The sequence below is a fragment of the Canis lupus genome, chromosome 10 (genome assembly GCF_011100685.1).
Source record: "Canis lupus familiaris isolate Mischka breed German Shepherd chromosome 10, alternate assembly UU_Cfam_GSD_1.0, whole genome shotgun sequence".
Taxonomy (NCBI): Eukaryota; Metazoa; Chordata; class Mammalia; order Carnivora; family Canidae; genus Canis; species Canis lupus.
The window spans coordinates 45,256,336-45,271,618 of NC_049231.1; the positions used below are offsets into that span (position 1 = coordinate 45,256,336).

Consider the following 15,283-nt stretch of genomic DNA (forward strand, 5'->3'; position numbering starts at 1 on the left):
TGCACCTGCTCTCTCAGGCCACTCAACTTGGGGGCGCATGTGGTCAAAAGACCCAGGCCAGACAACTGAAGTATCAAGTTCCCCAACACCAAGGGTGAGCACCTGACCCAGGTCCACTTTGTGTCACTCCTTCCTCTGGATAGTCCAGATCTGCACCATCCGTCCATCTTGTATCACAGTGAGCGTCACTCGCACTGGGCAGAGCACAGCTTGAGTGCTGACAATCCTGACCTAGGACTTTATTCTGTGCTTCACATATGTTCCACGTCAGGCATCTCAAGGCCTTTGGTGGTTGCCATCTTGAACTCAGATGCTGCCCAAATGCCTGCTATGTCCCTGGCAAGAGTTACCCGGGCCAGTGGCCGTGTGAAGTGTGCTGACAGCCACCTTCTACAGTCAGTGATATTTCAAGAACTTCTGCCTCGCCTGTACTTTTCTTCTCCACCATACTCCCTTGAGAGTGGGAGATGAAACATGGAAATCAAAACCACTTCCCCCCACCCCCTCCACTGCCAGGGCCTCACTTTCTGCATTCATACTGCAGACTGAGGGTGTCCCAACAGTCTTTGTTTCCCCTGAAAAAGTGCAGCATCTAGCTCTCTGGGGCCAGAAACTCAGCATGGGCACCTGTGGAATAGGAAGACAAGTCCATAACACATGGACCTGCACACCCATGAAGGAAAGTAGTTCCATGAAGTTTGATGGAGACCTCCCTTAAGTAGAACATTTCACTTTCAAAGATGAAAAAAACAAAAAAAAACAAAAAAAAAAAACCTATGTTCATACCAAATAAGAACTGATTAGCAAAACAATCTGGAAGAGAAGCAACAGCTCAAGAAGTAACAATTCCTGCTGGGATGTAAGGAAAGGTGTTATGTTCATGCATTGCCTACAGCAGCCACTCCTGGGGTAGAGAAGGTGAGAAAGGGCCATTTGATAACCCTTGCCTTTTTAAAATGTGAAGTTAAAATTTTTTTAAAGGTTTGAAAAAATTACTACAGATTAGCAAATTTTCATTGTTAGTTTTGGAAACACAAAAAGAAATTTCCTCATTTCAGAGGCATGAATTCAGGGTGTTTCTTTGTAAAAATTCTTGAATACGTGCACGTATACACCCCTAAGTCCCAGGGATTCTAGTCAGACAGAAAGCAAAGCATGGCTCCTAAGGGGAGCTCAACTTCCTGCAGCTACTGCCTTGCAAGGTGTGCTTGTGGTACAGAAAAGATGTGTATGCACATGTGCAAGTGGCAGCTGTAAGTACATGCATGAATGGTGTGTGCGAGCACATGAGTGGAGTGTGAGCACACGAGAGGCATGTATGTCGAGCCCATGCACTAGATCATGGTAGAAGGAAAAGGACAAGAACAGCTGGCCCAGCCACCTTTACAAATGCTTACATCCATGTCGATGACAGGCAAAGAATGGCCCAAACTTCTCCTACCCATGCCTATTCCTTGGTCTGATATCTGACCGTTGGAGAGGCTCTCTTGAGTTTAGGAACTGCCAGCATATTTATCCTTCTTAAAATCCAAATGCTTCAGGGCACCTGGGTGGCTCAGTGGTTGAGCATCTGCCTTCAGCTCAGGTTGTGATCCGGGGTCCTGGGATTGAGTCCCGGATCCAGCTCCCTGCAGGGAGTCTGCTTCTCCCCCTGCCTCTGTCTCTGCCCCTCTCTCTCTCTGTCTCTCTCATGAATAACTAAAATCTTAAAAAAAAAACAAAAAAACAAAAAACAAAAAAACAAACCCAAATGCCTCAAAAAGAAGAACACATGCAATTTTACGGACACCTAGAATAAATTGGTTATTAAATCCCTTTCATCCAAAAGACAGTGGACATTTAGGATCACCTTCCTGAAAGGAAAAGCAGGACAAGGAAGGAAAGAGGCAGGATAGAAACACAGACCCAGGTGCTACCCTCAATTCAGCTAGTGAGACTGGCCCTCCCCACACTTTGGGAGGGGACCTGTGGATGGTGGATCAGAGTAGGGAAGGATGAGCCAGCCCTGGAGACCACAGGGGGGTGGGGGTGCAGGGAGAAGCTTACCTGCCTCCTCCCGGACCGCCCCCGCTTCCCACTCAGGGTATCCTGTCCACACAGGTACTTGCCTGAATCTCACATGCTGCCTGAAATTCACCCCCCTACATACAGGCAGCCCTTCCCTCTGGATGCACGCACGGGTCCAGAGGCACCAGAGGGAATACTGGTGGAAAGCAGCTCTGGTCTGTAAGCCTCAGCACTGGCCCTGAGAATTTAATTCAGAACTCTGAGAATTTAAAAATATTTCTGTGTTTTAAATGAGGAAATGAAGGAGGATCGAGTGACCTCTTTCAGCCTCGCAATGTGAAATGAGAAAGGTCTCAAGCACTCAGCTTTTCAGTTAGCTGTCCATGCCTACAGCCTCCCCAGAAGTTTCCAAAAATTCTGCCAACATTTTACCAACAAGCATAAAAACCTTCCAAAAAAGATAACTTGCAGGAAAGATTGCCTCCACTGTCTATTCTTTGCTTCCTCCTTAGTGACAGGCCCAGGACCCTGACGTTTAGTTGGGGTTGTCCGCCTCCCTTGCAGCTAGGTGTGGCCAGGGGTTCGGGGCTTGCCAACAAGACGTACAGACAAATTTGATGATGAGTTCTCTGGAAGTCTGCCTTCCTCCAGTCTGGTGTCTGGAAGACCCATGAGCTGGCTGCACTCTAGCCGCCACGCTAGACAGGAGGCACTGGGCCTTGTCACAGGGAAGGTAGGACACAAGTCCTGACTGTGAGAAACACACGCCTGTCCTGACTAAGCCTCTTTTCCTCTAGATTTTTTTTTTCCTGTTATATGCAGCCAAATGTTAATACTAACAATTTTATCATTCCCCATTTATATCCAATGGTGGAAAATGTCACCATCCTGGAATGCTGAGAGCTAGGGATAGAGGAGGATACTATTTTAGATTTAAGTTCATTAACAATCTCCTTTTTCCAGAAGGAGTCAGGAATGCTTTAAATGAAGCATTCTCAAATTTACCATGGGCTCCAGGCTAGAGTGAGTACATTCTCACCAGACCTTAAAAGCATAATAAAATTCATGGTGTTATAGAGTTACTTTATAAAACAGTTTCTCCCCAATATAATCAACATTTATAATCCTAAAAAAAGGCAACCAACCCTATTTGTAGGCCTCTCTGAGTAGCAAGCTCAAAAAGCTTTAATATACAGAATTCCTGTTTACTGCCCCAACCATTTAATAGCTCAGCTTGTGTATTTAGTGCAGACAAATCTAGGTTATGAGGCAAAAACAGTCCCTGTTTTTATCCTTTCAGTTAGTCCATTAAATGCAGTTCAGAGTCTAAGCCACGGGCTGCTAGGAGTCATGATAAATATGGGTACAATGTTTAACAGTTTACAAAACAGCCAACCTATAGATATATAATGCTGGTCAGACCCTGTGATTCCCAGTTCCGAGGAATGACATGGTGATCACTGCCCTGGCATTTAAGATCTCATCTAATCCTGTTTGGAATGAGTCTGTTCCACTGCAGCTGAAAACTCTGCTATGGAAGGGGCTGAAGCTGTGCTGACTGTGGTAATGAGGACAGACCTGAACACTGGACAGGGTAGCCTGATGCTTCCTAACAACCAAGTCGGTGTAGGAGTGGTACTGCCATCGTGAAAGTACCCTTTCTCTTTAAGCCAGGCAACCAATCTGCAAAAGGCTTTTCACTGCTTCACAAACTCTGCTGGCTTTTCTTCTGTGACCAACAAGGTTAACTCCTAGCTATATTTGAGATATATAGATATATCCTATATATATTTGAGATATTTGACTACTTAAGGAATGATTAAATAATCAAGTTGAATCAAAATGCAAACACATCTTTCTCCCTCTGGTAAAGTGATTCGAAATACCATCTAGGGTTTTTTTTTTTTGTTTTGTTTTTACCATCTAGTTTAAAGGTGCCTACAACAACCATCACAAAATGTGTATCTTAGGAAATCACTGGTATGTTGCCAACTATGTGGAAGACTTTTTGCACTATCAAGTAAGATAGGTTCCTGGTCTTACGGGCTCTGCAGTGTTTCAAGGAGAAAGACAAACAAATGAAGAATGTGACAGCTTCTAGTGATGGAAGCATCCCCAAAATCTGTTCAGGGCTCTTCTTGGAGGGATGGCATTCAGAACAGTTGTATCCATCTGAAGCTCCATCTTCAATTCTTTTTCATCAGTTTATGCTTGAACTAATAACCTTGAATCCACGCACCCTTTGTGTAAAAGGTCAGGAATGGATAACAGGAAATGAAAAGGTCAAAAATAGAGTAAAAGGATGTCAGAAAGGTAGGTGAAGAAGTTAGGGAAGGATATCAAACTGCCAGAAAGACAATCCAGATCTGAACTGCAGTGCATACATTATCAGGGGAAAACATTATGAAGTAAAGTAGCCTCCATCAGTCCACAGAAAATGGGAAAGATTTGAGTGTCACCATAAAACCCATAGCTGTACTAGGGGGACTATACATACACAAACAGCCTCAGGAGGGAGGTATGGGGAGGGGTCCAGGGAGGAAGAGCCAGGGAAAGGCCCCGGGCACTCTACTTGACCAGGAAGAGTTTAATCTGCATGATATACAGACAGCTTCGACCTCCATGGACATATCTGGGGTATTTCAGGTTCTCTGGTATTAAGTGTATGTACTTGTATGTACTCTAGGAAGCTGCTGCTGAACCACTGCACAGGAGAGCCAGGAAGTGAATGAGTAGAGGCAGGAGCTTGATTTCCAAGGCCACAGATCAAAAAAGTACTTCCCTAAACACTGTGTCTGTGTGTGTGGCGGGGAGGGGGTCCCCCAATGCCAACTTTACACATGTGGCTCTCAGACGTGATCATGACTCTGCTTCACTGTTGGACTAGTGACCAAGGGAGAAAGAAATGAGGGACTTGTCTTCCCTAGATGAACAAGGAAGGAAGAGGTCAGATTCGGGCAGGATTTTACCAAGTCACTGACAGGTCAGGGGCAAAATCCAAAGGCATGCTTCTCTGCTGCCTTAGGGAACTACCAGTAAGGTGTTTCCCTTAGACCAATGTACTCACCCATCATTCCCTCCTCTTCAGAACCAGAGGAGTAACAATGTTTGGAGGATTCTGGGGTATCTCAACATTTCTTGGCACACAGTCCCATCTTAATTGGGCTCTATTATTGCATTTTATCAGCCATTAGATTATCACCCAATTATATAATGTGATCACTGTTTAACATTTGTATATGCAGAACACAGCCAAAGCAATGAATAAGAAATGTGAAAATATTCAACATCCAATTCACACAATCACAAGTTTTTATGTGCTTTAAAAAAAAAAAAAAAAAGTGTCAGTAGAAGGCTTAGCTGGGTCAGTGACCACCTCACAAAACTTTATGAACCTGGGCCCCTCCCACTTCCCTGTTCCCCCTCTGCCCACATCCTTCTCTGACCTTTGCTGGCAGTCCCCTCACAGAACCTTCTTCTGCAATATTTCCCCTCAGAGGTACCCTGGGCAGGAGTCAGAGATGGATGTGCTCTAGCCTTTTGAATACATTTTTTTTTAATGGTTGTTATGCTTTTAATGGAAGGAGATAGAAAGTGCATCAGTGCAAAAGAATGTTTTACATACTTAATAGGATAGTAATTAATGTAAATTTAGGAATACACAGTGTGTTCAACTTCAAAAACTACAAGGTTTCCTGCAACCTAAGATAATGGAAAAGGCTCCATATGTTTTTACCTGCCACCTTTATTATTAAAGAAAGTTCTAAATGGTATTTGGGATGGGGGTGGGGAGGATGGAAAAAATAATAGGAGGCTCTTTCCTGCTATAGTTCAAGAATTCTAATGAATTGGTATGGCAATGACTGTAGGGCAGTGAACTTTCCCCAAAAGGAAAGTTCTAGAGGACCCCATCACAAACTTTAGAAGTGCCGTATTAACATTGCTTAGTGACAGATGGTAATGGCACTTATCATGGTGAGCACTGAATAATGCACAGGATTACTAAATCATTATGTTGTACACCTGAAACTAATATAACACCTATATTAATTATACTTCAATTTAAAAATTCATAAGTCTTTAAAAAAGTATTTCCAATAACATATAAGCAAGCTGAGTGGCTTACCCATCATTCCCTCCTCTTCAGAACCAGAGGAGTAACAATGTTTGGAGGATTCTGGGGTATCTCAACATTTCTTGGCAGGCTGCAACCCTGGAAAGTAGCTAAGATATCTCATCTTAGAGAATTTTCAAATATTATAAATCCCATTTTTCTTCCACAGAGAAACTTTCTAAAGCATGGACATGACTTGAAGGATATTGAGAAAACTGAATACATTTTTTAAAATGGGGGCAAAAATGGGAAAAACAAGGTTATCAAGACCATAGAATTGAGAGGAAAAACACTGAGTCTCGCACAGGATAGTAACTTGCCAACTGCACCGGCCCAGAGCATCACAGTGCACAATCTCCTACTTACATTATTTAACTCACATAACCCTTTGTGAGCCAGACCATTCCCCCATTTCCCAGAGAAGAAAGCTGATTTAGGTTCAGGTCTATCACTTTTTCTTCTCATAATCCAAGTTGTCCCCCTCAAAACCAGACACAGACACCCCAAAGATATGCATGTTTTGTGACACAAACCAGACGAACACCTGCATTAATGTATAACACATGCATCCTAAAGGCAACCAAAGTAACATGGAAATTGTCCTGTTAAGCCACAAAGGATTGCAGAGGGAATCACAGGTAGCAATGGCTCCAACAGGGCTGGCTTCAAAACAAGGTGGATTCAGATACCAACCTATTCGTCTCATTCCCTCTCTCTCACTCTCTTGGTGTAGGCAGACATGCTGATCCACCCTGTTAGGAGAAGGAGGGGTCAGGTATCCAGAGTTAACTTGCAAGCCTCTGACAAATCCATCCATTCCCTGCCATTGCCTCCCCATCACTCAGAGTAGCCGTCCCAAGGATCCTTAACATCACCAGGAGGATCTGGCCCAGGTGGTCAAACACCACAGACAGTAAATTGGAGCAAGACCACAACATCTACACCTTCTGTCCTGCTGTCTTCCTGGGCTCCAGCTTCATTCCCACTGGTCCACACTGCTAAAAGTCCCCTTTCAGATCAGCAGTTCTCCATTTATGGTGAGTCATAGACCCTTCCCACCCCATCTCTTCCTCAGGTGCTCTTCCTCAGCAATTAGCACTGATGTGGTACAGCAGAGACTTCTTGGGTTAGGATGAACCTTGAAAAGTCAAGAAAACCTAGAAATACTTTGGAAAGCCTTGAAAAGTCAAGAAAATCCAAAATATCTCAGCTCACTAGTTTCTGGAAAAATCTGAAACACTGAACTATTTTGAGCTCAGAAATCATATCATGAAGGTGGCTATTTCTCTTCACCTAAAAGTTGGAGTTGCACTTGCAAAAAGGTCACACTGGGCGGAGCCAGAGAGAACTATAAACTGCCACTGAAAGGAGTCCCTTAGGCTGTCTCCAGGGCAATTCCTGAAGCATTCCCAAGTCCCTACTAACTGTACCATTTTCTACTTCTTTCTGAGCAAGGAGTAGCAGAGTAAGCACACTCTACACATCAGAACCTACTTCCAGAATAGCTCTGGAGAGTGAGTCATAAGGGCCAGACTAGATCTTCAGCAGCTGGCCCAGGGGACTCCCATCCCCACTGGGCCAGAGACAGAACCTGGGGCTGGGAGGTCACCATGTTGCTTCCTTTTAGTCCTGCATGGAGGATGTGAGCCACTCTCAGAGAAGCTGGAGAGGCTGCAGGCATGGAGGCTGGGAAACAGCTGGGCCAGTGAACTGGGGCACAGGCCACGGGGGGCCATGAAGAGCAAAGACACCCACAGGCTCCTCTGTTTACACTACGGGCTGACCACCCAACACTCATTCTCCCTTCTTCCTACTCTGGGAATAAGCCTCTCTGGATTCAGGAAAAGCCAGCCCCATCTCCAGGTGAGGAATGGGGGTGTTCCTGATTAGACTATGAACAATTCTCAAACTGGAGCTTGCATCAGAATCACCTGCAGGGCTTGCTAAAACAGAGCGCTAGGCCCCATCCCAGAGTTTCTAATCCAGTAGGCTGGGGAGGGGCCTGAGCCTGCACATCTAATAAGTCTCAGGGGATGCTGATGCCGTTGGCCTGGGGCCCAGACACCGAGGAACACTCTTAAGCCAATCAGCACACAGCACTCTCACAGCCTCCGGCCTTGGGTCCTGGGGAAGCCACGTGGTCCTCACTGCTCCCACAGACCAGAGGGATAGCTGGTAGGGGCTGTGGCCAGGGAGGGGCTGGTGTCAGGAGCCGGGAAACACACAGTTCCACTGACCATAAGGACCATCTCATCAACATGAGAAGGCTGATTCTGGGATGATACCAGCAGTGATGGCCAGAGAGAGAAGAATCTACGTCCTTGTTGAAACTGCAAAACTGTTGATAGAGCAGAACTCCAGTTCTAGGAGATTAATAAATGAACTGTCTACTTGGCAGCCAAAAGCACCCCAAGAGACACACCCCACAATCCAGGAGACTCTTGAACCGGGCATCCCTGTTTTCTAAAAGGACTCTCCTCTTCAGAAATGTATACCTGCCACTTCCAGAATCTGTACACCTAGGTCATCCTGCTTGAAAACTCTAACTGGTGGGTTAGAGGATGAACCATTTGAAATGCAGGCAACACGGGACAAGGGAAGGAGTCCCACATCCTGGAGTGAATGAATTTTATCAGACGGCAGCTGACCCCAGCAGTGGAAGGGCCACTGTGTAAGGGCGTGGTGGACAGGAAGAGTGGCAGAGGATTTCAGAACTCAGAATTCTACCTAGTAAGGGCAACAGGAAGGGCACTGCGCCAACTCCAGGCCAGGAGAATTAGCAGATGTCTGAGGGGAAAGGCTCTGATCCCAGGAAGGGAGCCGCAAGGCGCCAAATGCTTTCCTCCAGACATCCCGTCCCAGGGGACACCCCTCCGTCTTTCTGACTCCATACCAGAAAATGGACTTGTCTTTATCACCGTAGACACTCCCCCAGAGACTTCCTGCTTCTAAGGCCTTCACCAGGGGAACTTTCAGATTCCACCCAGAAAGGGTTGCTGCGTTTCACCTGCCCTAGGTGCAGGACTGTGAGCAAACACCAGGAGCCGTCTGGGTGGGCTGGCAGGCATGTGAAAGAGCATGCGTAAGGTGTGCACAGAGACCATATTGACGAGACAAACACATGGCACCCAGGGGCCCTGATTCCCCATTTCCCAGCCAGCTTATGAAAAAGGGATGGTGAAACCTGAAGAGAAAAGGCTGCTCTGGGGGATCCCTGGGTGGCTCAGCGGTTTGGCGCCTGCCTTTGGCCCAGGGCGTGATCCTGGAGCCCCGGGATCGAGTCCCGCATCGGGCTCCTGGCATGGAGCCTGCTTCTCCCTCTGCCTGTGTCTCTGCCTCTCTTTCTCTCTCTGTGTCTATCATGAATAAGTAAATAAAATCTTTAAAAAAAAAAAAAAAAGAAAAGGCTGCTCTCATTCCAACTTCCACACTGCCCACACGAACTCATCAGAAAGGTTCCCGTCCCTGAGTGCTGGCAGGCACAGGTGTCATTCCAAGCACTTGAGGTGTATTAACTCATCCAACCCCCTAACAAGCCTCTGCAGTTGCAGATGAACAAACCAAGATACAAAAAGATGAAGCTACCTGCCCAAAGTCCCATAGCTGCTGGAGGCTCACAGGGACTTTGGTTCCAGAGTCCACAATAGTTCTAGAGATAAAAGAAATGGTTTTGAAAGATGTGTATGCATGCTCAAAGTTCCTTCCCTATAAATCAAAATACTAGAAATAGAAGTTATTGATAATCGGGGCTCCAACTAATTAATCCCCATCCCTACATTGACACAATAAAGTAGAATATTTATTTTTTAAATCCTGTGGAAGAAGCTAAGTGATTTAATGGAAATAGCACTAGATCCAGACAGGCCTGGGTCTGAATCCCAGTCCAAGCTCTTCTAACCACTCTTCAGTGGATACCTTAATCACATTTCACTCAGCTGACTCCTCAAGACCACAGCTCACCTTCTAACAAGACCTTGCAGGGGATGCATATAAACACTTGGCCCAGGGCCTGGGATATAGAGGGTGCTCAGAAAATGGTAGTTTCCTCTTCCTCTAGGATGAAAAATATATAATGCTTAAAGGAGATGTCTAAGGCTCCCAGGAATAAAGTATAAAGTTACAGTAACTTCCACAATGTAGTAATATAAAGAATAATCTAATAAGATAAAGTAGGTAAAGGATATACACACATAATGTACAGAAGCAAAAGTATAAGCAAATATGAAAAGGTTTTCAATTTTCTGATAATTTGAGAAATGTAATTAAAATAATAATGCCTTCTTTATCCATTAGATTGGCAAAAATTGACAAGATTTATACTCCTCAGTGTTGGCAGAGTTAAAAAGAAACAGGCAGTTTCACATTCTAATGGAAGAAGTACAAAGTGAAAGCCTCTTGGAAATGGGGGCAATTTGGCAAAGCTGTCCATTTAAAATTGCTCTTTGACCCAGAAATTCTACTTCTAGGGATCCAGAAGACTGAAATATTTGCAAGTATTAACAAATGATTTGTTTGATCATTCAAATGATCATCAAATTAGGATCATCAAATCCTAATGATTTGATTCACAAATTCTTCACTATTTTTATTTTTTTTTAAGATTTTATTTATTTATTCACAAGAAACACAGAGAGAGAGGCAGAGGGGCCTGATGCAGGACTTGACCCTGGGGCCCTGGGAACACGACCCGAGCTGAAAGCAGATGCTCAACCACTGAGCCACTAGGTGCCCCTCTCCACTACCTTTAGAGTGTGAAATTGGAAATAACCTATATGTCCATTGATAAAGGACAATTAAATAAATTGTGATAAGCATAAACTCTGGAATACAGACCAAAGTCAAAACGAAATAAAAACAAAAACCTTTTCATGCATTAAGTTTAAAATGCAAATCAGAGACAATTTTCTGCAATGTGTGAATGGACACACATATCCGCTAAAAAGGCCTAGAAGCAGCAACACCTCAGTAGCAATGAGCACACCTGGAAGCCAGATCTTGGTTTTTAAATACCATTCTCCATTAAAAGGAACAAAGACTCTTTGGAGAAATGGCTAATTCCAGGGCTGGAAGGTGTAAGCTGAGTGTCGAAGGTTTTGCGTCAGAGTGAAGAAGTCCTTCAAGAATGATGAGGACATGTCAAAAGGACATAAGGGGCTCCTGCAGGCCAAGTCTGGGACAATTTTAGCAAAAAAATGAATAATGAGAGTAAGAGACTATAATCTATTGCATTAAAGCAGGAATTCATGAGAGCAGGGGTGTAAATCATAGAATAAACAAGGGAGAAAGAAATGTCCTTCCTTTCAGTACAATTCCCTCTGGTAAGTATAGAAAGAAATATGGAATTAGAAAGCCACCATCTGTCAGCCAGCATAATAACTGGTTCAGGTAAGAATCATCAACGGATTCTAAAACTAGTGAGTCAAAGTATGGGGAGTAACAGTATATTTACAGATTCTCGAGTTATCTTACTATGAGATACATATTAATTACTAAGGGAAAATGGTAATTTTTCTGTAAGGGAACCAGGCAGACACTACCTAAATCAAGTGATCAAAGTTAACGTGACCAGTGAATGGGACTAATCAACAGCATATGCCTCCTCCTGATGGGACATGCTGAGATGGCTGCAGGGTCATCCCTGTGCTACTCTTGCCAAAAGCACATAATCTTAATCTAATCATGAGGAAGCAGGCAAACCCCAATTGGGAGACATTATCCAAAAAAGCAGGTGGCAGTCTTTAAAAATGTCAACGTCATAAAATACAAAGACTCAGTAACTGTTCCAGATGAGAGGACACTAAAGAGACAGGACAATTTGACACAATGTATAATCTTGGATTTTCTTTTGCTCCAAAAGACATTATTGGAGCAACTCACAAAACCTGAAAAAGACCTGTAAGCTAAATAATAGTTTAGTATCAATGTTTGATTTCCTTATTTTTAATAACTATACTGTTATGTAAGAGAATGTCCTTGTTTTTAAGATATACACAATAAAGTAGTTAGAGGTAAAAGGGCATTATGGCTGCAGGTTACCATTAAACAGTTCAGAAAAAAAAGTAATCACCCATAAACAAATACAAGTGAAGGATAGGGACGCCTGGGTGGCTCTGCAGTTTAGCGCTGCCTTTGGCCCGGGGCGTGGTCCTGGCGTCCTGGGATCGAGTCCCACATTGGGTTCCCTGCCTGAAGGCTGCTTCTCCCTCTGCCTATGTCTCTGCCTCTCTCTCTCTCTCTGTGTCTCTCATGAATAAATTAAAACAAAATCTTTAAAAAGAGAGAGAGAGAGAAGGATAAGGCAAATGTAGCAAATGTCAACATTTGGTGAATGTGGGTAAAGCATATCTGGAAATTCTTTGAAATAATCTTGCAACTTTTCAGTAAATCTGAAATACTGTTTTAACAATTAAAAAAAAGCAAGGTGTGCATAGTATAAAAATACAGGTAAATTTCTGTGTATTCGGTTCATGATGGTATTTTCCTTAAAAGCACAAGAAAGACAAAATAAAGCAGGCCTGCTTGGTGTTAATACTGGTCTCCCCAGAATACAGTCTCCTCACAGACCTTCTCTTCCAGAACACTAGAAAAATATGTTTTGAAGGATCTCTCAAGACCAGACCATTAATCAAGTTCTACAAAAGAAGCGACCACATAATCAAGCCTCCTTCCCTGCAGATATGTCCTCTTTTTTCCTCAGTGAAAGCCAAAACATCCTGACACCATGAGTAGCTGATGATGCTGAGGACTTTGCTGGAATACATAATCAATAAAGGAATTTTTCATAAGAAACCAGATCCAACCTCAGTCCAAAGTCTCCTCACCCCTCTGTCTTATTGGATTCTTGAGATGCTGTGGGGTGGGGGTCAGGGGTCTGTTGGTCCCACATGCCTTTCTGTCCATTCCTTGGGTGATTCGAAGATTTGCTGACTGAGCAAAATGTTCCCAGGTAGGCCGCTGGCTAAAGGAACTTGCAGGGTCAGTGGTTCTCTCAGCCATATACACCCCATCTCTCTGGTGCTTTACCATTCACAACAACCTCTTGTGTATATTATTCTATTTCATCCTTTCCTTAAGGCAACCTTTAAAAAAAAAAATCCTAATATTCAGTTTAATAGCAATACAAGAATATATCCAGGTTCCCAAACAATGGCACAAACCTACCCGACTTCAAGTCTAAAGCAGATAAACACTGAGATGGCGTAAGCCTAATGAAAAACTGAGAAGTAAAGCAGCCACTAGAATCAGCAGAGCCAATTCTGATGCTGAAGCCAGGAGAAACAAGCCGTCTTTTCTCCCTGCATCTGTCCAGCTTCCTTTCACTGAAGCCCTGTGTTCAGGGCACACCCTCCCAGGAACTCTGGCTTGTTGCTACAGAGGTGTGTTTACAGGACCCCACAGGGAACAGGGCCTTGCGGGTTTCCATTCACAATCAACAACCACCCCTGGGACAGCATCATGGTCTTCTGACAGCTACCCTCCAACAGAACCACTATACTGGCCTCCCCACGTGGGCACCATCATTCATCTTTCTTCAGAGAAATCGATGAATTGAATCTTCCAGATGTAAACATTTTACCAAAAATCCCCCAAAACCAAGGCCTTAGCCTAGATCCCAAACCAAAATTCCTCTTAAAGAAAGCCTGTTTTCAACCAATGAAAAATCAAGTTTAATTCTAGGACAACCTATTCTATGTGCATTTACCAATGCCAACAGCATCTACATCCCAAAACAAATGGCAGGGCAGGTTCTGTTCTCACCTTTCAGAGTTGAGAAAATTAAGAACCAAAGTTAGCAAGTGGCAGACCCAGGATTCACCCAAGACAGCCTGTTCAGGCCCCACCCCCACTGGCTTGCCCACAGGCCACCCAACCCACCTTGAACCAAGACGAATCCAGCAGAATTTCACTGCAACACTCAAACTGCCACCCCACCCCCTAGTCCCCCGGTTTAGATGCCCTGTGGGCATTTTACTCTTAAGCAGCCTCCCAACCAAAACACCTTCAGTAGCAAAGCAAAAGACGAGAAAATGGGCTTTGCAAATGCTTATACTTCTTTCTCAGCCAGAGAAATACTTTCATGATCTGTCATTATGGATGAACTCGAGGCGGGGAGGAACACAACATTATGTAATGTCAGAGGGCAGACGACAAGGGGAAGGGAAAGCAAGCCCATCCCCGATCCCTTCGCCCACAAAGACATAAATTTACCTTTGACGTTTTGAGTGTTTCAATCTTCTGTGGCCTACACATTCATGACTGGCTTTTCCAGAGATGGTCACAGATTCCCTGCAAATTTCTCGGGCCTCAACTAACTGCCTAGCACAGCCAGAAAGAAATAATACACAAAAAGCAAAGATGCCAGAAATATCGGGGGGGGGGGGGGGGGGAGGAGGTCGGGTGGGCATGGGCCCGCAGAAAAGGAAAGAGTTGAGAGGATGGAGACCAGATGTCCTACTGAGATTGAGATGCATGCTTATTTTTACCCGGTTATGTTTACACCCGAGGCACAGCGAGGCCTTCAGCGTCTGAAGTCACTAGATCCAAGCAAGAGCCAAGACGCGGCCTCGGGGTCGCCGCGTCCTGCATCCTGGCTCCCCATCACCCGCTCCAGCTCCGCACTCCCCTCAGCGCGAGACGGCCCAGGTCTCCTCCTAGCCAGGGGTCGGCCAGGCTTGGATTGTTCTCCAAAGACGCAACCGCCGGCGAACCGCTAGGCTGTCCGATTTCCATGACAACCGCGGGCGCCGTCTCCGTCCGGTGCACCCGGTAGAGATGCGCGCCGCGCCGCGCCCCGCCGGTGCATCCCGGCGCCCGGCTGCCCGCCCCGCCGCGCCGCCCCCCGCCCAGCCTGGCCCACCTACCTGGCGCGCCCCGGCCCGCGGCGCCCGCGCCCTGCTGCCCCGCCGTCCTCGGTCCCGCCGGGCCGCGCGCCCGAGCCCCGCAGCAGTAGCGCCGCCGCTTGGTCACCAAGTCGCGGGCCGTGGCCGGGGTCTGGGTCGTCCTGAGCCGGCCGGCCGCGAACCCGCCGCCCGCGCCGCAACCCGAACTCCGCTGCCGCCGCCGCCGCCGCCGCCGCCGCTCCGGAGGTCGCGCGCAGCCCCGCCCCGGCCCCGCCCCCTCGCCGCGCATGCGCGCTCCGCGAGCCCCGGCCGGGCTGCCCCG

General features: G+C 45.7%; 1 protein-coding gene across 8 annotated transcripts in view; it reads right to left on the bottom strand.

The window, feature by feature from the left end:
* The window catches only part of INPP4A (inositol polyphosphate-4-phosphatase type I A), a 134,949-nt gene extending 119,908 nt beyond the window's left edge, over nt 1–15,041 (bottom strand). For 7 of the 8 annotated variants that reach the window (XM_038551059.1, XM_038551067.1, XM_038551057.1 and 4 more), the window contains exon 1: nt 14,983–15,041. The gene's annotated coding sequence lies outside the window, so the exon portion shown is untranslated. The remainder of the gene's footprint in view (nt 1–14,982) is intronic. The other variant, XM_038551055.1, reaches the window with a different exon arrangement.
* Between the last annotated feature and the right edge of the window lie 242 nt (nt 15,042–15,283).